This window comes from Phocoena sinus, chromosome 11 (assembly GCF_008692025.1).
Source record: "Phocoena sinus isolate mPhoSin1 chromosome 11, mPhoSin1.pri, whole genome shotgun sequence".
In the NCBI taxonomy this organism is placed as follows: Eukaryota; Metazoa; Chordata; class Mammalia; order Artiodactyla; family Phocoenidae; genus Phocoena; species Phocoena sinus.
Window position 1 is genome coordinate 68,171,201 of NC_045773.1, and position 24,362 is coordinate 68,195,562.

General features: G+C 39.7%; 1 protein-coding gene and 1 long non-coding RNA gene across 2 annotated transcripts in view; one reads left to right on the plus strand and one right to left on the minus strand.

The window, feature by feature from the left end:
• The first annotated feature begins 19 nt into the window (after positions 1-19).
• On the plus strand, positions 20-12,556 carry LOC116761756. The gene is made up of 2 exons (XR_004352097.1): positions 20-194; positions 12,395-12,556. It is a non-coding gene; the product is annotated as an uncharacterized LOC116761756 (long non-coding RNA).
• A 10,836-nt stretch (positions 12,557-23,392) lies between these two features.
• Positions 23,393-24,362, minus strand: part of GLO1 (glyoxalase I) — a 28,907-nt gene continuing 27,937 nt past the window's right edge. Inside the window, exon 7 of the mRNA XM_032647944.1 lies at positions 23,393-23,692. The gene's annotated coding sequence lies outside the window, so the exon portion shown is untranslated. The remainder of the gene's footprint in view (positions 23,693-24,362) is intronic.

Below are 24,362 nucleotides of genomic sequence, written 5' to 3' on the forward strand. Positions count from 1 at the left end.
CCGTGGCCGCGCACGCGCCTCTGCGCGCTGGCGTCACGTAGCAACCGATCAGTGGCGGGCAAGCGGGAACCGCGGATTTAGGGCCGGGAGGTCGGGTCCCGCGGGTTTTGCGGCTTTCCCCCACCCGCCCGATCCGCTGCCCTCCTGAGCAAGGGGCCCCAGGGTGTGGCTGCCCTGCCGGCACCTAGCTCCCGGTAAGTTACGTCACTCTACGTCACTGTATGGCCTCACCGATCGCGTCACTGCAAATGGGAAGCTCCCCGCCGTGATCGCCCGGGCGCCTGTGGTGGAGGCAGCAGTGGCCTAGTCCAGACTCGCGCGGACCCCATCGGCTACTTCTGTGAAGTGCAGGAAGGTTCTCCAGGGACTGGGACCAGAAGGGGCTGAGCGCGCGGTTAATGTGTAAGGCTGCTGAATGACACTCGTTAACTCAGCAGCAGCGTGTGATGGACCGGGCCTTGAATTCTTCTGTTTTCTCATTTTATAAATGAGGATAACAATACCCATCTTTACTACGTTGAAGAATTGTACCGCTAAAAGGAAATAATGTATGCAAAGGTGCTTTTTAAAGTATAAAGCTCACTAGACTTTAAAATATCTTTATTATAAGAGAAGGCAGTCGAGCAAGAGCAGTTAAGAGCGTGGACTTTGGAGTCAGGGAAACCTAGGTTCAAGTCTGATCCTGGATGTTGGACAGTCAATTCTGCTTGACGCTTGGGCGAACTGGAGGTCCACTGGGGTGTGGGGATTTGGAGAGAGTGACTGGAAAGGACGTAATTCCAGTCAAAGGAAGCTTCATAAGTAAAGGTATGGAAATGAAAATAGGAAGAACAAAGGTTGAGGCAGAGAGATCAGTTATGAGGCCATTGCTGTACCCCAGGTAAGAAGAGATCAGAGCCTTAACCAAAGCTTTGGCAGTGGGAGTGTAGAGGAAGGGATAGATGTGAGCGCTGTTAAGGTGGTAGAATTGACAGCACTGAGTGAAGGATAAATGAGTAAGCCAGGTTTCTAGCACGGGTGCTTGGGTAGGTGGTGGAAACATTTAACAAAATGTGAATGAAAATGAGTCTGGGTTATCCACAGGTTTCTGATCCAGCGTATTAGATAGTGCTGATGACAGTCCCAGGAGGATGATTGGATTTCTAGAAAATCATGGTGTGTTCAAAAATGGATATGTTTGTTGGGGAAACACTTATTCTCCACTCATGATGTTTCCTCCCACACAGTAACATCTGTTAATAAAATATATAATATATATAATATGATATTGGCCTCTCACTGCACCTGCCCCAGCTCACTCCTCCCTAGAGCAGTGACTTCCTAATTGGTGAATTTAAAAGGAGAAACGGGACAGGTGTAGCCCATCCCATCACTTTCCTCTTAAAGGAAAGCTTCTGTCAGGGAACTATCTTTGTGTTCTTTTCTGATTCACCAGGAGCAGGGCCTAGGGGTGGGATTGAGGGTGCCTGGTCCAGGGCTACAAAGTTAGTAAGCCTATTTAATACCAGAGTTTCGCATCAGGAAGCTCTCTGTCCACAGGTAATATCCAATACTAATTTTGTCGATTGTAGTATACAGAATTATGGCTCCTGAAAGATTTTCATGTCCTAATCTCCAAAACCTGTGAATGTTACTTTCCAGGGCAAGAGGGACTTTGCAGGTGTGTTAAATTAAGGATCTTGAGGTGGGGAGATTGTCTTGGATTATCTGGCTGGACTGGAGGCAGGAAGGTCAGAGAATGAGATATGATGATGGAAGCAGAGGTCAGAGAGAAAGATTTTAAGAATCTGTGCTGCTGGCTTTGAAGATGGAGCCAAGGAATGCAGGCAGCTTTTAGAAGCTGGAAAAGGCAAGGAAGCAGATTCTCCTCTAGAGCCCCAAGAGAGAACGCAGCCCTTCCAATGCCTTGATTTTAGAATGTCTGACCTCCAGAACTGTAAGCTAATAAATCTGTGTTGTTTTAAGCCACTAATTTTGTGGTAATTTGTTACAACAGCAATCAAAATGAATACATTCAGTAACAAAGATGATGGTTGGTCCCCTGCTGCATTCTCTTTTATCTAGAAAAAAGGGTGCACTTTATTAGGCTCCCTCAAAGACTACTGCAAGGTGACTGTGACTTGAAGGGAACCTTCACATCCAGAGGGAAATATCCAATAAACAGTCGAATTACCCAAGTCTGCGAATGAGGAGAGAAGTTGAGTTAAACTAGATTTAGAGGACATTAACTTATATCAGTAATTGGTAATTTAAGTCCTAGTCATGGATGAGATCAATCAGAAAATATAGAAGAAATGATAAAGAGGACCAAAGATAGATCCCCGGGAAGCACTCAGTTTAAAAGGCAGTGGCAGATGAACGGAAGCCCACAAAGTCTGAGGAACAATGGCCAGAGAGATAAAAGAACTAGGTGAGTGTAATGCCTCTGAAACCAAGGTGGGAGAGAATTGCAATATGGTCTCAGCAGAGTCAGAGACCACAAATAGGGCAAGTATATCAAGGGCTGAAAAACACTGACTGGATTTAGCAACACAAAAGTGATTGATGACCAACAATAGCAATACCTTTAGTGAGGTAGTAGAGATAAACACCAAATTACCTGGGTCAGAAAGGCAGGTCAGTATACTGGATTGCCATCTGGACTAGTTGATGGCAGTTTGAGATTCTACTCTTAGTTCTGGCCATTAACTAGCTAACCTTTGGCAAATCACTTAACTATTCCATGCTTTGGTTTCTCATCTAACACAGGAGAAGATCAGACTGGCTGATTTCACATAAATTCCTAGAGAGTGCCCTTAACTTTATTTTTTTTTAACATCTTTATTGAAGTATAATTGCTTTACAATAGTGTGTTAGTTTTTTCGGTATAACAAAGTGAATCAGCTATACATATACATATATCCCCATATCTCCTTCCTCTTGCATCTCCTTCCCATCCTCCCTATCCCACCCCTCTAGGTGGACACAAACCACCGAGCTGATCTCCCTGTGCTATGCGGCTGCTTCCCACTAGCTGTCTATTTTACATTTGGCAGTGTATATATGTCCATGCCACTCTCTCACTTCATCCCAGCTTACCCTTCCCCCTCCCCATGTCCTCAAGTCCATTCTCCACATCTGCATCTTTATTCCTGTCCTGCCCCTACATTCATCAGAACCTTTTTTTTTTCAGATTCCATATATATGTGTTAGCATACAGTATTTGTTTTTCTCTTTCTGACTTCACGCTGTATGACAGACTTTAGGTCCATCCACCTCACTACAAATAACTGAATTTCATTTCTTCTTATGGCTGAGTAATATTCCATTGTATATATGTGCCACATCTTCTTTATCCATTCATCTGTCGATGGACACTTAGGTTGCTTCCACGTCCTGGCTATTGTAAATAGAGCTGCAATGAAAATTGAGGTACATGACTTTTTGAACTATGGTTTTCTCAGGGTATATGCCCAGTAGTGGGATTGCTGGGTCTTATGTTAACTCTATTTTTAGTTTTTTTAAGGGACCTCCATAATATTCTCCATAGTGGCTGTATCAATTTACATTCCCACCAACAGTGCAAGAGGGTTCCCTTTTCTCCACACCCTCTCCAGCGTTTATTGTTTCTAGATTTTTTGATGATGGCCATCCTGACTAGTGTGAGGTGATACCTCATTGTAGTTTTGATTTGCATTTCTCTAATAATTAGTGATGTTGAGCATCCTTTCATGTGTTTTTTGGCAGTCTGTATGTCTTCTTTGAAGAAATGGCTGTTTAGGTCTTCTGCCCATTTTTGGATTGGGTTGTTTTATTGATATTGAGCTGCATGAGCTGCTTGTAAATTTTGGAGATTAATCCTTTGTCAATTGCTTCATTTGCAAATATTTTCTCCCATTCTGAGGGTTGTCTTTTCGTCTTGTTTATGGTTTCCTTTGTTGTGCAAAAGCTTTTAAGTTTCATTAGGTCCCATTTGTTAATTTTTCTTTTTATTTCCATTTCTCTAGAAGGTGGGTCAAAAAGGATCTTGCTGTGATTTATGTCACAGAGTGCTCTGCCTGTGTTTTCCTCTAAGGGTTTTATAGTGTCTGGTCTTACATTTAGGTCTTTAATCCATTTTGAGTTTATTTTTGTGTATGGTGTTAAGGAGTGTTCTAATTTAATTATTTTACATGTAGCTGTCCAGTTTTCCCAGCACCACTTACTGAAGAGGCTGTCTTTTTTTTTATGGTTTTTATTCATTTTATTGTGTTAATTAAATTAAATTAATTTTTACTGGAGTATAGTTGATTTACAATGTTGTGTTACTTTCTGCTGTACAGCAAAGTGAATCAGTTATATCCACTCTTTTTTAGATTGTATTCCCATACAGGTCATTACAGAAAGTACTGAGTGGAGTTACCTGTGCTATATAATAGGTTCTTTTTTTTTTCTTTCACACACACACTGTATTTTATTTTTACAAGAGATAACTAAACTGACACCAAGCATTGTAAATAGATGACCACAACAAAAGCAACAATGATTGCAATTACCAAACTGGAAACACACTCATACTATGTCATAATATTGACATTCAGTCCAGTAATCCTTCACTGTAACAGCTCCTTTACTTTGCAGTGAAAATTGATTTGTATATTTTTTTGAAGAGGTTGTCTTTTCTCCATTGTATAGTCTTGCATTCTTTATCAAAAATAAGGTGACCATATGTGCATGGGTTTATATCTGGGCTTTCTATCCTGTTCCATTGATCTATATTTCCCTTTTCGTGCCAGTACCATACTGTCTTGATTACTGTAGGTTTGTAGTATACTCTGAAGTCTGGAAGCCTGATTACTCCAGCTCCGTTTTTCTTTCTCAAGATTGCTTTGGCTCTTTGGGGTCTTTTGTGTTTCCATACAAAATGTGAAATTTTTTGTTCCAGTTCTGTGAAAATTGCCATTGGTAGTTTGATAGGGATTGCATTGAATCTGTAGATTGCTTTGGGTAGTATAGTCCTTTTCACACTGTTGATTCCTCTGTTCCAAGAGCATGGTATATCTCTCCATCTGTTTGTACCATCTTTAATTTCTTTCATCAGTGTCTTATAGTTTTCTGCATATAGGTCTTTTATCTCCTTAGGTAGGTTTATTCCTAGGTATTTTATTCCTTTTGTTGCAATGGTAAGTGAGAGTGTTTCCTTAATTTCTTTTTCTCATTTTTCATCATTAATGTATAGGAATGCAAGAGATTTCTGGTGCATTAATTTTGTATCCTGCTACTTTACCAAACTCATTGATAAGCTCTAGTAGTTTTCTGGTAGCATCTTTAGGATCCTCTATGTATCTGCAAACAGTGACAGCTTTACTTCTTCTTTTCTGATTTGTATTCCTTTTATTTCTTTTTCTTCTCTGATTGCTGTGGCTTAAACTTCCAAAACTATGCTGAACAATAGTGGTGACAGTGGACAACCTTGTCTTGTTCCTGATCTCAGCGGAAATGGTTTCAGTTTTTCACCATTGAGAATGATGTTGGCTGTGGGTTTGTCATATATGGCCTTTATTATGTTGAGGTAAGTTCCCTCTATGCCTACTTTCTGGAGGGGTTTTATCATAAATGGGTGTTGAATTTTGTCCAACTTTTTCTGCATCTACTGAGATAATCATATGGTTTTTCTTCTTCAATTTATTAATATGTTTTATCACATTCATTGATTTGTGTATATTGAAGAATCCTTGTATCCCTGGGATAAACCCCACTTGATCATGGTGTATGATCCTTTTAATGTGCTGTTGGATTCTGTTTGCTAGTATTTTGTTGAGGATGTTTGCATCTATGTTCATCAGTGATATTGGCCTGTAGTTTTCTTTCTTTGTGACAACTTTGTCTGGTTGGCCTCGTAGAATGAGTTTGGGGGTGTTTCTCCCTCTACTATATTTTGGAAGAGTTTGAGAAGCATAGGTGTTAGCTCTTCTCTAAATGTTTGATAGAATTCGCCTGTGAAGCCATCTGGTCCTGGGGTTTTGTTTGTTGGAAGATTTTTAATCGCAGTTTCAATTTCAGTGCTTGTGATTGGTCTGTTCATATTTTCTATTTCTTCCTGGTTCAGTCTCAGAAGGTTGTGCTTTTCTAAGAATTTGTCCATTTCTTCCAGGTTGTCCATTTTATTGGCATAGAGTTGCTTGTAGTAATGTCTCATGATCCTTTGTATTTCTGCAATGTCAGTTGTTACTTCTCCTTTTTCATTTCTATTGATTTGGGTCTTCTCCCTGTTTTTCTTGATGAGTCTGGCTAATGGTTTATCAATTTTGTTTATCTTCTCAAAGACCCAGCTTTTAGTTTTATTGATCTTTGCTATTGTTTCCTTCATTTCTTTTTCATTTATTTCTGATCTGATCTTCATGATTTCTTTCCTTCTGCTAACTTTGGGGTTTTTTTGTTCTTCTTGCTCTAATTTCTTTAGGTGTAAGATTAGGTTGTTTATTTGAGATGTTTTTTGTTTCTTGAGGTAGGATTGTATTGCTATAAACTTCCCTCTTAGAACTGCTTTTGCTGCATCCCATAGGTTTTGCATTGTCGGGTTTTCATTGTCATTTGTTTCTAGGTATTTTTAATTTACCCTTTGATTTCTTCAGTGATCTCTTGGTTATTTAGTAGTGTATTGTTTAGCCTCCATGTGTTTGTATTTTTTACAGATTTTTATCTTGTAATGGATATCTAGTCTCATAGCATTGTGGTCAGAAAAGATACTTGATACATTTCAGTTTTCTTAAATTTACCAACACTCGATTTGTGACCGAAGAATGTTCCATGAGCAGTTGAGAAGAAAGTGTATTCTGTTGGTTTTGGAAGGAATGTCCTATAAATATCAATTAAGTCCATCTTGTTTAATGTATCATTTTAAGCTTGTGTTTCCTTATTTATTTTCGTTTTGGATGATCTGTCCATTGGTGAAAGTGGGGTGTTATAGTGCCCTACTATGCTTGTGTTACTGTCAATTTCTCCTTTTATGGCTGTTGGCATTTGCCTTATGTATTGAGGTGCTCCTATGTTGGGTGCATAAATATTTACAATTGTTATATCTTCTTCTTGGATTGATCCCTTGATCATTATATAGTGTCCTTCTTTGTGTCTTGTAATAGTCTTTATTTTAAAGTCTGTTTTGTCTGATATGAGAATTGCTACTCCCGCTTTCTTTTGATTCCCATTTGCATGGAATATCTTTTTCCATTCCCTCACTTTCAGTCTCTATGTGTCCCTAAGTCTGAGGTGGGTCTCTTTTAGACAGCATATATACAGGTCTTGTTTTTGTATCCATTCAGCCTGTCTATGTCTACTGTTGGGAGCATTTAAACCATTTACATTTAAGGTAATTATCGATATGTGTGTTCCTATTACCATTTTCTTAATTGTTTTGGGTTTGTTATTGTAGGTCTTTTCCTTCTCTTGTGTTTCCTGCCTAGAGAAGTTCCTTTAGCATTTGTTGTAAAGCTGGTTTTGTGGTGCTGAATTCTCTCAGCTTTTGCTTGTCTGTAAAGGTTTTAATTTCTCCGTCAAATCTGAATGACATCCTTGCTGGGTAGAGTAATCTTGGTTGTAGGTTTTTCCCTTTGATCACTTTAAATATGTCCTGCCACTCCCTTCTAGCTTGCAGAGTTTCTGTTGAAAGATCAGCTGTTAACCTTATGGGCATTCCCTTGTGTGTTATTTGTTGTTTTTCCCTTGCTGCTTTTAATATTTTTTCTTTGTATTTAATTTTTGATAGTTTGACTAATTTGTGTCTTGGCATGTTTTCCTTGGAATTATCCTGTATGGGACTCTCTGCACTTCCTGGACTTGACTGACTATTTCCTTTCCCATATTAGGGATGTTTTCAACTATAATCTCTTCAAATATTTTCTCAGTCCCTTTCTTTTTCTCTTCTTCTTCTGGGACCCCCATAATTCAAATGTTGGTGTGTTTAATGTTGTCCCGGAGGTCTCTGAGACTGTCCTCAATTCTTTTCGTTCTTTTTGCTTTATTCTGCTCTGTGGTAATTATTTCCACTATTTTATCTTCCAGGTCATTTATCTGTTCTTCTGCCTCAGTTATTCTGCTTCTGATTCCTTCTAGAGAATTTTTAATTTCATTTATTCTGTTGTTCATCATTGTTTGTTTGTTCTTTAGTTCTTCTAGGTCCTTGTTAAACATATCTTATATTTTCTCCATTCTCCTTCCAAGATTTTGGATCATCTTTACTATCATTACACTGACTTCTTTTTCAGGTAGACTGCCTATTGCCTCTTCATTTGTTTGGTCTGGTGGGTTTTTACCTTGCTCCTTCATCTGCTGTGTGTTTCTATGTCTTCTTATTTTGCTTAACTTACTGTGTTTGGGGTCTCCTTTTTGCAGGCTGCAGGTTCGTAGTTCCCATTGTTTTTGGTGTCTGCCTCCAGTGGCTAAGGTTGGTTTAGTGGGTTGTGTAGCCTTCCTGGTGGAACAGACTGGTGCCTGTGTTCTGGTGGATGAGGCTGGATCTTGTCTTTCTGGTGGCCAGGACCACATCCAGTGGTGTGTTTTGGGGTGTCTGGGACCTTATTATGATTTTAGACAGCCTCTCTCTGCTAATGGGTGGGGTTGTGTTCCTGTCTTGATAGTTGTTTGGCATAGGGTGTCCGGCACTGTAGCTTGCTGGTCATTGAGTGGAGCTGGGTCTTAGTGTTGAGATGGAGATCTCTTGGAGAGCTTTCACTGATATTACATGGAGCCAGGAGGTCTCTGGTGGACCAGTGTCCAGAAGTTGGCTCTCCCACTTCAGAGGCACAGGCCTGACACCCAGCCATAGCATGAAGACCCTGTCAGCCACATGGCTCAGAAGAAAAGGGAGAAAAAAAATAAATAAAGAAAGAAAATAATAAAATAAAGTTATTAAAATGAATACAAAAATATTAAAAATTAAAAGAAATTAAAAAGTAATAAAAAAATGGAAAAAAGAAAGAAAAGAGCAACCAAACCAAAAAACAAATCCACCAGTGATAACAAGTGCTAAAAACTATACTAAAACAAACAAACAATAAAAAATGGACAGACAGAACCCTAGGACAAATGGTAAAATCAAAGCTATATAGACAAAATCACACAAAGAAGCATACACATACTCACAAAAAGAGAAAAAGGAAAAAAAAAAATATATATATATATAAAAAAAGGAAGAGAGCAACCAAATCAATAAACAAATCTACCAATGATGATAAACTCTAATTACTAAACTAAGACAAACATAAAACCAGAAACAAATTAGATGCAGAAAGCAAACCCCAAGTCTACAGTTGCTCCTAAAGTCCACTGCCTCAGTTTTGGGATGATTCGTTGTCTGTTCAGATATTCCAGAGATGCAGGGTACATCACGTTCATTGTGGAGATTTAATCCGCTGCTCCTGAGGCTGCTGGGAGAGATTTCCCTTTCTCTTCTTTGTTCGCACAGCTCCCAGGGTTCAGCTTTGGATTTGGCCCCACCGCTACGTGTAGGTCGCCTGAAGTCTTCTGTTCTTCGCTCAGACAGGACGGGATTAAAGTAACAGCTGATAAGGGGACTCTGGCTCACTCAGGCCGGGGCGAGGGAGGGGTATGGAATGCGGAGTGAGCCTGCCACGGCAGAGGCCGGCGTGACGTTGCAGCAGCCTGAGGCACGCCATATGTTCTCCCGGGGAGGTTGTCCCTGGATCACGGGACCTTGGCAGTCACGGGCGACACAGGCTCCCGGGATAGGAGGTGTGGATAGTGACCTGTGCTTGCACACAGGCTTCTTGGTGGCTGCAGCAGGAGCCTTAGCGTTTCATGCCCATCTCTGGTGTCCGTGTTGATAGCCGTGGCTTGTGAACGTCTCTGGAGGTCGTTTAGGCGGTGCTCTGAATCCCCTCTCCTCGTGCACCCCGAGACAATGGTCTCTTGCCTCTTAGGCAGGTCCAGACTTTTCCCCGGACTCCCTCCCGGCTAGCTGTGGCGCACTAGCCCCCTTCAGGCTGTGTTCATGCAGCCAACCCCAGTCCTCTCCCTGGGATCCGACCTCCGAAGTCGAGCCTCAGCTCCCAGCCCTCACTCGCCCTGGAGGGTGAGCAGACAAGCCTCTCAGGCTGGTGAGTGCTGGTTGGCACAGATCCTCTGTGCGGGAATCTCTCCACTTTGCCCTCTGCACCCCTGTTGCTGTGCTCTCCTCCGTGGCTCCGAAGCTTCCCCACTGCCACACCCTGTCTCCGCCAGTGAAGGGGCTTCCTAGTGTGTGGAAACTTTTCCTCCTTCACAGCTCCCTCCCACTGGTGCAGGTCCCATCCCTATTCTTTTGTCTCTGTTTTTTCTTTTTTCTTTTGCCCTACCCAGGTATGTGGGGAGTTTCTTGCTTTTTGGGAAGTCTGAGGTCTTCTGCTGGCATTCAGTAGGTGTTCTGTAGGAGTTGTTCCAAATGTAGATGTATTTCTGATATATTTGTGGAGAGGAAGGTAATCTCCATGTCTTACTCCTCCGCCAATCCTGAAGGTCTCTCTCCCCCTTAACTTTATATTAGGCTCATTTGCTTATAACAGCACACTTCAAATCCTACTCATTTCACCAAACAGTGAGAATCAGTATATTATGTTCCAGCTTATGTCCAGATACTATGGATGTGGATATGATACAGTTACTTGAGAAACTCACAGTTTTGGAAGGGAGATAAACATATACGTATGTAACTAATTGCCATAGCTCTTTTTTAAACAAAGCAAGGTATAAATCGAATGAACCGTGACTATAACACAGTATTCTACATAGTATAATAGAATTCTATATGAAGTGACATGAGGGATATATAAAGTAATGCAGATGAGGGAGTAGTCATTTTTGCCAAATGGAAATCAAGGTGTTATATTTACCTACTCTCTCAGGTGGACACAATGTGCCTCAAAAATGACGTAACCATAAGGCATTTCCATGGCGATAAAAAAAACAGGAGAGTTGTGCTAATCCACCACTGATCGTTTAACATTACTTCTAGGTAGCTTTGTTGTGATATGAATTAATATTTTTGTACAGCTACTTGTGAACTTAAGTACACCCTTTAATTGGAAAAATGGACACATGTAAAATTTGAATGCAAGGGTAGTTTATTTACTTTTCCACCAGATCCAAGTGGAAACATTTGTTTTACATGCCATGCTCTCTTCCATTTGCTCATCTAATCCTCCTATATTATCTCATTTAATTTCACAAACGTCAGTTTATTGTATCAGTATCTGATATTATATCTCTGTTTTAGCAGGTGGGGATACAGAGTTTAAGTAATTGGGCCAAGTTCACGCTAACAGCAGTTAAGTAGTAAACCAGGCATCCTCTCTTTAGGAAACCTTCCCTCCAACCCTTATTTGGTCTAAGTGCCCATCCTCTGTACTATTACATCATGTGTACACCTTTATTTTAGTGTTTACTGAAATAATGATGATGCTTACTATGTGCCAGGTACTGTTTTAAGTATGTTCTGGGCATTAACTCATTTAAGCTTCATACCCCTTTGATAGAGGTAATGTCATTAATCACAGTACTTTATAATTCAGGAAACTAAGGCCTAGAAAAGTTAAGTAATTTACTCAAGGTCACACAATTAATAGTCATGGAGCCAGGATTCAAACCCAAGTAGTTAGGTTCTAGAATCCATGCTGTTTACCCCCAGGCTGCTGCCTTCCTTCATACAACGCATGCTCTGCTAACATTGAGATATTCTAGATGAAATAGTTTACAGAACTCACCAGTGCAGTTATTGTGTATGATATCACTTTGTATTCTTTATGAAGTGAACACAAGAGAATTTTTTTTTTTTTTTTTTTTTTGCGGTACGCGGGCCTCTCACTGTTGTGGCCTCTCCCGTTGCGGAGCACAAGCTCTGGACACGCAGGCTCAGCGGCCATGGCTCACGGGCCCAGCCGCTGTGCGGCATGTGGGATCTTCCCGGACCCGGGCACGAACCTGCGTCCCCTGCATCGGTAGGCAGACTCTCAACCACTGCGCCACCAGGGAAGCCCCACACAAGAGAATTTTTGTCTCATGGGGGGAAGGGGGGGTGGGATGAATTGGGAGATTAGGACTGACATATATACACTATCATGTGTAAAATAGATAGCTAGTGGAAACCTGCTGTATAGCACAGGGAGATCAGCTCAGTGCTCTGTGGTGACCTAGATGAGTGGGATGGGGGGCGTGGGAGGGAGGTCCAAGAGGGAGGGGATATATGTATACATATAGCTGTATACATATAGCTGTACACTTCATTGTACAGCAGAAACTAACACAACATTGTAAAGCAACTATACCCCAATTAAAAAATAAATTAAAAATTAAAATTTTTTAAATAAGAGAATTTTTCTCTCTCAGCCAAATGCCATGAAACACTTGGCTACTCTTAAGTAACTGATATGTTTTCTCCTTATAGGTGATGTGAATTACATAACTGGCTGTTTTCTCCTTTCACTCTGACTGCCAAGAAGCTCTGAGAAATTTGTGGCTCAGCCTTAGTAACTGGAAGGACCCTTGGCCTGCATATCTGTATTCTGTTGGTTTGAAATTTTTCAAAATAAAAACCTGGGGGAAAACAGTCTAAATTCTTCTTTATTTTCTAAATTATTGATATTGTACATTTATTTTATAATTAGAAAAAGTAAACTTTGCTTTTAAAAGAAAGGTTGCAGCTTTGCATGATTTCTCAGGCTTTGAGTCTGTGGACAAGGACTAGTTTCAGGTTGAGCTCCATGAGTTCAATATAGAATCATATAAAACCAGGACTTCTGTGACCTTGAAAGTCCAGATCAATAGAATTGGTGTTCAGACAGATCAGAACGTATTTCAAGTAGCATAAAACAGGCAAGTTGTGGCCCTCCTTATTTTTAAACTAAATAATTTGAAACCACTTTTGTAATATTTGAACATATGCTATCTTGCTTTGGAGATAAGAAAGTCAATCTTCCTTAATGCTGATGATATTTTATTATAATTAACTTTAATGTACGGTTGATTTTGTGGTTTAGCATTTGTCAGAAGTGGGTGAAGATCCCATGTTCTAAAACTAAAATAATTATTTTGGTACATGTCCTGAAATTTAACTGGTTTAGATCCAGTAACTCAGTATCAGATTCATTTCTTTACTTAAGGGTATGTTTTGCAAGGAATTCTTCCAGGTAGATTTACTGAGCAGTCACTTTGCTAAAAGCCATACATTTCATGGGAGCTTTATTCAGATTTTTCTTAGCGAGAGTCAGCAACTGATAATTTCTTCTTTGAAAATTTTTCCGTCCAAATCTTCATCCTCCAACAGGACATTCAGTTGCCTAAAGGGTGGGCAAGTGGCCCACACCCAGCCAGCAGATTGTTGCCAAGTGGTGTGCGAGCATCTGGGCTTGCCAGATTTGAAATCTATTCATCTCTTAACATTGGTAACTAATGTGAACTTTGTTTAAAAAAAAAAACATGACTTGTCTGTGAGGTTGCAGACCCTCTGCTCTATTGAATAGAACTTTACAAACTTGAATACTTCGTTCTTATTTTGAAGAATTGGTTTTCTTAAGGAAAAACCTGCACTGCCTGCAGCCTCCCTCTGTCCACCCCCATGAAGAGAGAAATGTTCCTATTTAGGTGAGAATCTCAACGGCATGACTCACTCTTCACAAAAGGCTGTCAACCACCCACCATCTGCTGATGAGATTACTGAGTTCTGAACAATATGTATCTGCTTTTAGTCAGCCAGGGTATTAGCTGGTCCATCAGAAAACTACATCCTTGACCACATTGTCCTGAGCTCATACACACAGAAACATTTCTCACCCTCTACCAGGAGTGTTTTACTGACTTGTCTTTTGAATGTTGTGGCTTCTACATACATTAAGGGATTCTAGAAGAGACAATTCCACAGAGCCCACTAGTGCATTTGCTGTAGAGCTATTGTGCACTTGGTCATTTTATGTTCCTTATGGAAAATCCCATGAGAGAATTTCCTTTCAGAGCCCAGTGTCAGGAAATGCTTGACTACCTTTGAGTAAGTGATGTGTCTTCCTTACAGACAAATAATGTAACCAGTTTGTTTCCCTTTTCACTTTCATCGTCATGAAGCTCCAAGTCAAGTTTTAGCTCAGCTTTAGTGCTTACATAGGAACTGTGGCCTGTGAATCTGCATTCTTATTCCCTGGTCCTGATCTATCTATCTATCTATCTGTCTATCTATCATCTATCTATGTATTTATTATTTTTTCACTATTGTACTTTTTAAACTTTTTATTTTATATTGGAGTACAGTTGATTAACAATATTTTTGCAGTTTCAGGTGCACAGCAAAGTGATTCAGTTATATATATACACGTATCTATTCTCTTTCAAATTCTTTTCCCATTTAGGTTGTTACATACTATTGGGCAGAGTTCCCTGTGCTATACAGTAAGTAGGTCCTTGTTGCTGACCTTCTATTTAAATTTGGGTTTTCTCTTGCTCAGATTTATTTATAATTTTCTACATTATGTGTATTGTTGCACTAGCCACCTCAGGTTGATCATGGAAAAGCTAGGGAAATAAGGGATAATTATGGTAATGATGACTACCTTATAGTCCCTTACCCTTACTTCAGGCAAGAGTTAAAACTTATTGATCCTTCCATGCTGATAAGAATGTTTTGTTTACAAGTCCTCTAGGGTTTTACATCAACTAAACCAACAGAACAATGAATTATTTTCAAAGAAGTTTTAATATTATTGCAAATCTGAAGAATGTCACTTTTAACTTTGCTTTTGTTCTTCTGAGGAAAGTAGATAGGTAAAGTAACGGCTGGCAAGCATAAGTGCGAAACGTCATGTCCCAAATTCTCCAAACACTATTCTCACGGCCTCTCTTAGTATATTCTTCCAGTAGGCCACAATATGAAGAATTAGCTTTCCTATATCTAATCTATGATTATTTTGTTTTAAACCCTTTTATACCTCATGTATTAGTGATCTGATTTGTATACACTGGTGATATTTGCACATATACACTTTAACTGAAGTTACATGGAAAGATCTTAAGCGAGATTCATTGCCTTAATGCACCTTTTATATTTGCTAAATCAAAGGTAGAAAGATAACTGAGTACCCCCATGGCTATTAGGTATTGCTCTTAGACACTATGTGTCTATGATTTAATATTTTAATCCTGTATCTTGAGGACAATAAAGCTGCTTTGTAAGTGTAAAGATTTAAAATGTTTGTCCAGAAAACACTTTTTGTAATCCTGTTTTGGCATTTCTTCTTTTCTTAATATACCAGGAACCTCAAAAACGGAAGTAGTGCAGGCCTATTTCCTATTTCAGTTTTTATTTACTGGGCTACTCTGTGTCAGGCACAAAGGGGATACAGAGATTGAAGATACAGTTCTTGCTCTCAAGGACTAACAGTCTAGAACTGTGCTGTCTAACATGGGAGCCTCTAGCCATGTGTGGCTATTCAAATAAATTAAAAATTCAGTTCCTCAGTCATACTAGTCACACTTCAAGAGCTCAGTATCCACATGTGGCTAGTGTATTGGAGTATACATGGAGAGTACCTCTCTATCAATGCAGAAAGTTCTGTTGGATAATGCTGGTTTAGAAATCATGTGGGAATCACAAGGTAGAGCAAGGTGATTTCAGACTAAGAAAGATCATGTGTGAAGTGAGCGTGAGAATGACTTGGGGGCACGTTGAGTCCTGCCAGAGATTCTGATTTGAGGAATACTGTGGGAGTCTGTTTTTAACAAATACCCCCAGGTGATTGCGACGCAGAGGGTGTATAAACTACATTGAGAAAAAACAATGTAGGGTAAGTGGGAATAACTCAATAGAGTGATTCTAAACTTTCTACCTAAAAAGCATCTGGGTGCTTGAGCCAATTTAAATTTGATTTAGAGAGACAAGAGTCGTGGGACTACATTTGTACCTTAAGAGTTATGGAGCATTTTATACCCATTATGTGTCTGAAGACCTATATTATTATAAGAGCCTTTAATTTGTCATGTATACTTTAAATACCTGAAAAAAGGTATGCGATAGTTTCAGTCAAGATAGGCTAAGCTATGCAACAGTAAAAAAAAATAACCCCAAAATATCAGTGGCTTTTTCCAGAAGGAAAAGAGAAAACTCTGGAAGCCTCACACTAACAAATTCTTCAGCTCAAAAGTGACAGACACCATTTCTACTCACAATTCATGCCAGCATTAGTCACAGAACCAATCTTAAGGAAGTCTGGAAATGCATCCTACTATGTGACGAGAAGAGAGGAGAACCAGATATCAGTGTGTAGCATTAATGATTACCCCTGTGATGGTAAAGGAAACATGGTGATCAAGCTGCAAGAGAGATGAGACCTCCAGAAACACACAGCAGGGTGGTGAATGGCAAAGACATAAAGGACTAGAATGAACTTTCAGAAGAATTCTTGGCTTGGAGAAAGAAGCCAAGATACAATGACCAAGAAAAGAATGATGAGTTACTGTTTTCTGAATAAACATCCTTGATTACCTCTCTCTTCTAGAGAGCCTTGATCCTGAAAGGGATCTTATCTGATGCTTCCGGTTCTTTCTTGAGAAGCTAATGTAGAGCATTATGATAGAGGCACAGGGACACATCTGTGTGCTAATATGACTACGCCAGAGAAGGACTAGGGAGGCAGCAGCCTTGGAGGAGTCCTGCCTCTTTCTGAACCTGGGGTGAAGAATGTTCAGTCCAGTGGCTGCCTGAAAGGCCCTTTCTATACCTCAATAAAGGCAGCTCTTGGACAAGCCATTTATTCCACTGACACCAGGAGTTGCCTGTTCTGCAACTGCATCATTAGCTGTAGCTGAGATAATCAGTGGACATGCAGTGTGAGGGAGAAATAAACCTTTCTTGTAAGCCACTGAGATTTGGGGGATCATTTGTTACTGCAGTATAACCTCACCCACGCTAACTGATACTATGCTTATTCTTTTAGTATCTATGTAGATGAAGCCACTGAGATTCATCAGGCAGGCAATGATGAATTAAAAATGGGAGATAAGGGAGAATATCTGTTCAAAAATACTATTGGGTGGGCCAAAGTTTCAGTTTTTTCCATAAGATGGCTCTAGTAGCACTTAGTTGTCTTTAACTTCATTCAAAACAATTTTGTTTGTATGTGACAGCTGTCATATCAGCATGCATTTAAAAAAAGACATCAAAATTGGTGAATTTTGGTGTAGCCATTTTAATATTGAATATGGAAGAAGAAAGCAACAATTTTGGTATATTATGCTTTATTATTTCAAGAAAGGTAAAAACGCAACTGAAACACAAAAAAAGGATTTGTGCAGTGTATGGAGAAGATGCCGTGATGGATCGAAGGTGTCAAAAGTGGTTTGCGAAGTTTCGTGCTGGAGATTCTCGCTGGACGATGCCCCACAGTTGGGTAGACCCGTTGAAGTTGATAGCAATCAAATTGAAACAATAATTGAGAACAATCAACGTTATACCACACGGGAGATAGCGGACATACTCAAAATATCCAAACCAAGCACTGAAAATCATTTGCACCAGCTTGGTTATGGGAATTGCTTTGATGTTTGGGTTCCACATAGGTTAAGCCAAAAAAACCCTCTTGACCATATTTCCACATGTGATTCTCTACTGAAACATAATGAAAACGTTCTGTTTTTAAAACAAATTGTGATGGGCAATGAAAAGTGGATACTGTACAACAGTGTGGAATGGAAGAGATCATGGGGCAAGTGAAATGAACCACCACCAACCACACCAAAGGCCAGTCTTCATCCAAAGAAGGTGATGTCGTGTATATAGTGAGATTGGAAGGGAGTCCTCTATTATGAACTCCTTCCAGAAAACCAAATGATTAATTCCAACAAGTACTGCTCCCAATTAGACCAACTGAAAGCGGCACTCGACAAAAAGCGTGCAGAATTAGCAGAAAACGCATAATCTTCCATCAGGATAACGCAAGCCCACATATTTCTTTGATGACCAGGCAAAAACTGTTACAGCTTGGCTGGGAAGTTCTGATTCATCCACTGTATTCACCAGGCATTGCACCTTCGGATTTCCATTTATTTCGGTCTTTACAAAATTCTCTTAAGGGAAAAAATTTCAATTCCCTGGAAGACTGTAAAAGGCAGCTGGAACAGTTCTTTGCTCAAAAAGATTAAAAGTTTTGGGAAGATGGAATTATGAAGTTGCCTGAAAAATGGCAGAAGGTAGTGGAACAAAAGGGTGGATATGTTGTTCAATAAAGTTCTTGGTGAAAATGAAAAACGTGTCTTTTATTTTTACTTAAAAACCAAAGGGACACATTATATACCCAAAATCAATTATCATGATTAGTACTATACTCCCAATAGGTATCATATGGGTTCAGCAACTACGGTGGAAAATATAAGCAGCCCCTCTTACCACCATTGCTCCAGTTATCTTCTTGGAGAATCTGTGCTTCCTATCCCCACAACTCCAGGTTCTGCTTGTCTAGAGGTCCTTCTAAAAAGTGAGACACTTTCACCAGGGCACACAATATGAGTCCCATTAATTCTTTTATTGTGGTAAAATATACAAAACGAAGTTTACCATTTTAACCATTTTTAAGTATACAACTCAATGGCATTAAGTACATTTACATTGTTGTGAAACCATCACCATCATCCATCTCCAGAACTTTTTCATCTTCCCCATCTGAAACTCTGTACCTATTCAACAATCACTCCCCATTTCCTTTTCCCTCCAATCCTTGGAAACCACCATTCTTTCAGTCTCTATGAATTTGACTATTCTAGGTATCTCATATAAATGGAATCACACAGTATTTATCTTTTTGTGTTTGATTTATTTCAGTTAGCCCAGCGTCTTCAAGGTTCATCTATGTTGTAGCATGTTTCAGGATTTCATTCCTTTTTAAGGCTGAATAACATTCCATTTATGTATATATCACATTTTATTTATCCACTCATCCACCAATGGACATTTGGGTGGTTTCCACCTTTTGGCTATTGTGAATAATGCTGCTAACAAACACTGGTGTACAAATATCAGTTTGAGTCTCTGTTTTCTTTTGGGTATATATCCACAAGTGGAATTGCTGAACATACGGTTATTCTATGTTTAATTTTTTGAAGAACTGCCATACTGTTTTCTACAGCAGCTGCACTGTTTTACATTCCCACCAGCAGTGAACAAGGGGTCTAATTTCTTCACATCTTTGTCAACACTTGTTATTTTCTGTTTTTGTTTTCATTTATATATAATAGCTACCTGAATAGGTGCAAATGGTATCTCATTGTGGTTTTGATTTTCAATCCTCTGCTCATTTTTTAACTGGGTTGTTTTTGTTGTTGTATTGGAGGAGTTCTTTATATATTCTGGATATTAACTCCTTATCAGATGTGATTTTCAAGTATGTTTTCCCATTCTGTGGGTTACCTTTTCACTGTTGATAGTGTCCTTTAATTTAAATTTTAAATTTAAATGTTTTAAATTTTAGTGAAGTCCAATTTGTATATTTTTTTCTTTTGTTGCCTGTTTGTTTTGGTATCATATCCAAGAAATTACTGCCAAGTCCAATGTCATGCAGCTTTCCCCCATGTTTTCTTCTAAGAGTTTTATACTTTTAGCTTTTACATTTGTTTGATCCATTCTGAGCTAATTTTTACAGATGGTATAAGATAAAGGTCCAACTTCATTCTTTTGTGTGTGGATATCCAGTTTTTCCAGAACTATTTGTTGAAAACATTGTCCTTTCCACACTGAATGCTCTTGGTATCCTCATCAAAAATCATTTGACATATGTGTGAGGGTTTGTTTCTGGGCTCTATGCTATCCCATTGGTCTATATGTCTGTCTTTATGCCAGTATCATGCTGTTTTGATTACTGAAGGCTTGTGGTAAGTTTTGAAATCAGAAAGTGTGAATCCTCCAACTTTATTCTTCTTTTTCAAGATTGTTTTGTCTATTTGGGGTCCCTTGAGACTCCATGTGAATTTTAGTTTGAATTTTTCCATTTCTGAAAAAAAGTCATTAAGATTTGGATAGGTTTTTAATTGAATCTGTAGGTTGCTTTGGGATTAATCCCATTACTTTTAAGCTTTGGTTGCTGCCCTGTTACTTTGGACAAGAAGAATCACCATTCTGGCAGTAGCAAGTGACCCTTTTCATTAGGAAGAAGTGGGGCTGCTGCTACACAATGGGGGCAGCTAGGAGTATGCTTAGCATCCATGTGACCCACTTAGGTGCCTGTTGGTATGCTCATGCCCAGTTTTAAAGGCAAATGGACAAGTGCAACAACCCTGGCTGGTCTGAAAAGGACATGTCATCCAGGGGCTCAGACCCCTCAGAGATGACAGTCTGGGTCACTCCACCAGGGTCACCACCTATATACTAGCAGAAGTGCTAGCCAAGGATGGTTTTGTTTGTTCTTTTCCTTTAGGTGTAAGGTTAGATTGAGATTTCTTATTTCCTGAGGTAGGCCTGTATAACCATAAACTTCCCTCTTAGAACTGCTTTTGCTGTAACCCATAGATTTTGGATCATTGTGTTTCCATTTTCATTTGTCACCAGATATTTTTTAATTTCCTCTTTGATTTCTTCAGTGACCCACTGGTTATTGAGTAGCATATTGTTTAGTCTCCATGTTTGTGTTTATTGCAGTTTTTTTCTTGTAGTTGATTTCTAGGCTAAGAGACTAGATCTTAATCATTCCCATCACAATAAAGAATTGATTATTATGTGACATGATAGAGGTGTTACTAACCCTATGGTGGTATCAAATCAACATACTGCACACCTTAAACTTACACAATGTTATGTCAATTAAAAAATTATAACATCTGCTTTTATCTTCTGAGCCTAGAACTTCCATTTTACTTATTTGTATGTATAATTTTAATATTCACTGGGGACAAAACTACCCTATAAACAGAAGGAATACTATTCTTTTATTCAAAACCTCCATGAGAATTGATCACCATTTTGGAAAATGATGTTTCCCACAGTAACATCATTCAATTTCTTTGAGTGACCAATAAAACACACCTGCTATCAGTATGCATTTAAAGTTGTAACACTGGTACTTCCCTGGCGGTTCAGTGGTTAAGACTTCGAGGGCACTGCAGGGGGCATTGGTTTGATCCCTGGTTGGGGAACTAAGATTTCCCCATGCCACGTGGTGTGGCCAAAAAAATAAATAAGTATATAAAGTTGTAACATTATAGCTCTTCAGGAATCATGAATTTAGTCTCTATTTTAAAATACCAAATAGAGTTATCAGTACGCTATTGAACAGTTTTACTTCTTCCATATATAAGAGAAATCACCTGACTACTTCATTATTTTCTAGTGTAGTAGTATCTGGGCATTTACATATTGAAATGCATATTTTATTTAAAATTGATTTATTTCTCCTTTTTACTACAGTAAAGGCATTGGACTGATCCTTTTTGAAACTGTGTATATAGGTAAGTTATATATGAATTTTGTTTTAGGATAGCGGGTGTGATAGATGTTATAAACATTCCCATGTTATAAGGAGGGTTTGCTAAGTCTGATATAGTTGAGAACCACAATCTCAGAACAAGTTCTTTGAGGGCAGGAAATGTGTTCTGATTTCTTACAGCACCCTTGCACCCACTAAGTTCTCAATATTTAATTTCACCCTGTTGCAGTTTCTGTTTCGCCTTTTCAGAAGCCCTTATTTGCTCCTCCATTCTGGCAGTTTCAGTTTGGATGCGGTGTCTACTCTCATGTAGGTAACTGCAGTAAATATGATCTAAGTCAGAGTGGTCTCAGTCCCTCTGTCAATGATTAGAGCCAAGTGAGTGACCCAATTCTGGTTTGAGACATAAGGAGAATTCTGCTGATGAGCTCTGAGAAAGGTTTTACACTCATTAAAGACACAAAAGGAAAAACAGGTTATTTTCTTTCACTGGACATTGTACAGTGACACCTGGAATCATAGTAGGCGTTTTTTTTTTTTAATTAATTAATTTATTTATTAATAAATTGGCTGCGTTGGGTCTTAATTGCTGTGCACGGGCTTTCTCTAGTTGCAGTGAGCCGGGGCTACTCTTTGTTGTGGCTCATGGGCTCTAGAGCGCAGGCTCAGTAGTTGTGGCACACGGGCTTAGTTGCTCTGCGGCATGTGGGATCTTTCCGGACCAGGGCTCGAACCCGTGTCCCCTGCATTGGCAGGCGGATTCTTAACCATTGCGCCACCAGGGAAGTCCTCATAGTGGGCGTTTTTGATCACAGGTATTATTAGCCCCCCAAACAACTGCTGAGAATGTCAGTTTGGCAAAGATAGAAGGAAACCAGAGTGCCTGATAGTTCTGAACCCTCTATCAACTAATTCCAGAACCTCTGAAGTGCTTGTTACATCTGATAGAGTTAGGACTTTTCTTTTTTTTTTTTTTTTTGTGGTACGCGGGCCTCTCACTGTTGTGGCCTCTCCCATTGCAGAGCACAGGCTCCGGACGCGCAGGCTCAGCGGCCATGGCTCACGGGCCCAGCCGCTCCGCAGCATGTGGGATCTTCCCGGACCGTGGCACGAACCCGTGTCCCCTGCATCGGCAGGCGGACTCTCAACCACTGCGCCACCAGGGAAGCCCAGGTCTTTTCTTATTGTCAGCAGCATGCACCTTTACCGATATAACCCTCTTCACAAGCAGTTGTGTTGCCAAGGAATATTTATATACACTGTACGCGACCCTGGTCAGAATGCTACATGGGGAAGCCGTAGCGATTCTCTCACAGTCATCAGCTCCTATTCAGACCATATGTGTTATAACTGAGTCTTATGTAGGGTTCATGAGCAACTGATTTATTTTACATTAACAGTAAGCTATACAGTCTGGCTGTCCAATAATGGAAAAGAAGAAAACTTATTGTGCTCTAATTCACCCTTTCATGTCACTGATGCTCAGATAAATTAATTTAGAAGTGAATTGTTCTAATCCCTAGCAAGGCCCAGTGATACAATACATATTTTTTCAATGCATACAGGGATCAGATTTAAAGAGTAGCAAGGGCTATCTTTTGGCAAGTTTTACTTAGCAAGTAGAGAAGGCTTCTTTCTGAGGAAAAAAGGTTTAAATGACTAAATTTATGAATCTAATAACCCTCCCACTTGGTAATGCTAGTACCCAAAATGTACCAGCACTGGTTTCCATGACTCACTTTTGATATTTGTCTTCTCTTCTTCTCTGCACTTTTTCTACCCAAATCCTTTATCCATTTACTTTCCTCTTCTCATCTTCCCGACCCTTCCTTATCCATAGAAATTATGTGCTTTGCCTGATGTATAGAATTACAACTATTCCCAGTTCTCAATGAGTCTGCAAGCCCCTTCAAAAATCCTTGCAGTACTCCCCCAGGGCAGATTTTTTTTTTTTAAAAGAACATGCTGGATAGAAGTTTACAAATTAAACACAGTCTTTTCTAAAATTTTATTTTACTTCAGTCTATAAGTACTGCTTTTTGTTTAAACTGCTCGCATAAATCCATTCCATCCAAAAAGGAAATGAAAGTGCTTCTAGCAGTGTAAGCACAGTTGGCAAGGCCTATCCAAAGGTCTTCCACTAGAGTCCACAAAAAATCCAAATGTAGTTAAACCACAAACTGGATGTTCTTATTATCTACGCCATAAGAGATTTTCAAAATCAGTTTGTTTTTTAAAACCTATCAAATGTCAATCATGGGGCTTTCCTGGTGGCGCAGTGGTTGAGAATCTGCCTGCCAATGCAGGGGACACGGGTCCAAGCCCTGGTGTGGGAAGATCCCACATGCCGCGGAGCAACTGGGCCTGTGAGCCACAATTACTGAGCCTGCGCATCTGGAGCCTGTGCTCCGCAACAAGAGAGGCCGCAATAGTGAGAGGCCCGCGCACCGCGATAGAGAGTGGCCCCCGCTTGCCACAACTAGAGAAAGCCCTCGCACAGAAACGAAGACCCAACACAGCCATAAATAAATAAATTTTTAAAATTAAAAAAAAAATGTGAATCATGGCAGGGAAGACCACTGAGCTGATTTCTGATAACTAAGTTATGTTATCACTGAACATAATTTATCCTAAATGATTACTGGCATCTGGAAGACCTTGGGGTAGGGGCTCTTCACAAGAAACACAAGCACCACTTGCACAGGGACAACCAGGCATCCCCAGAGCGGCCGCATTCTCCAGACCTCCTCACCGTGGTACTCAGGCTCGAAAGCTGAGAGGACAATGCTCAAACTCTTTGAAGGTTTTTACAAAGAACACTAGTGAAGGAGGTACTGTGAGGTACTAATTTTTTTTTAAATTTATTTATTTTATTTATTTTATTTTTGGCTGCATTGGGTCTTTGTTGCTGCACGTGGGCTTTCTCTAGCTGTGCACAGGGGCTACTCTTCGTTGCTGTGCGCA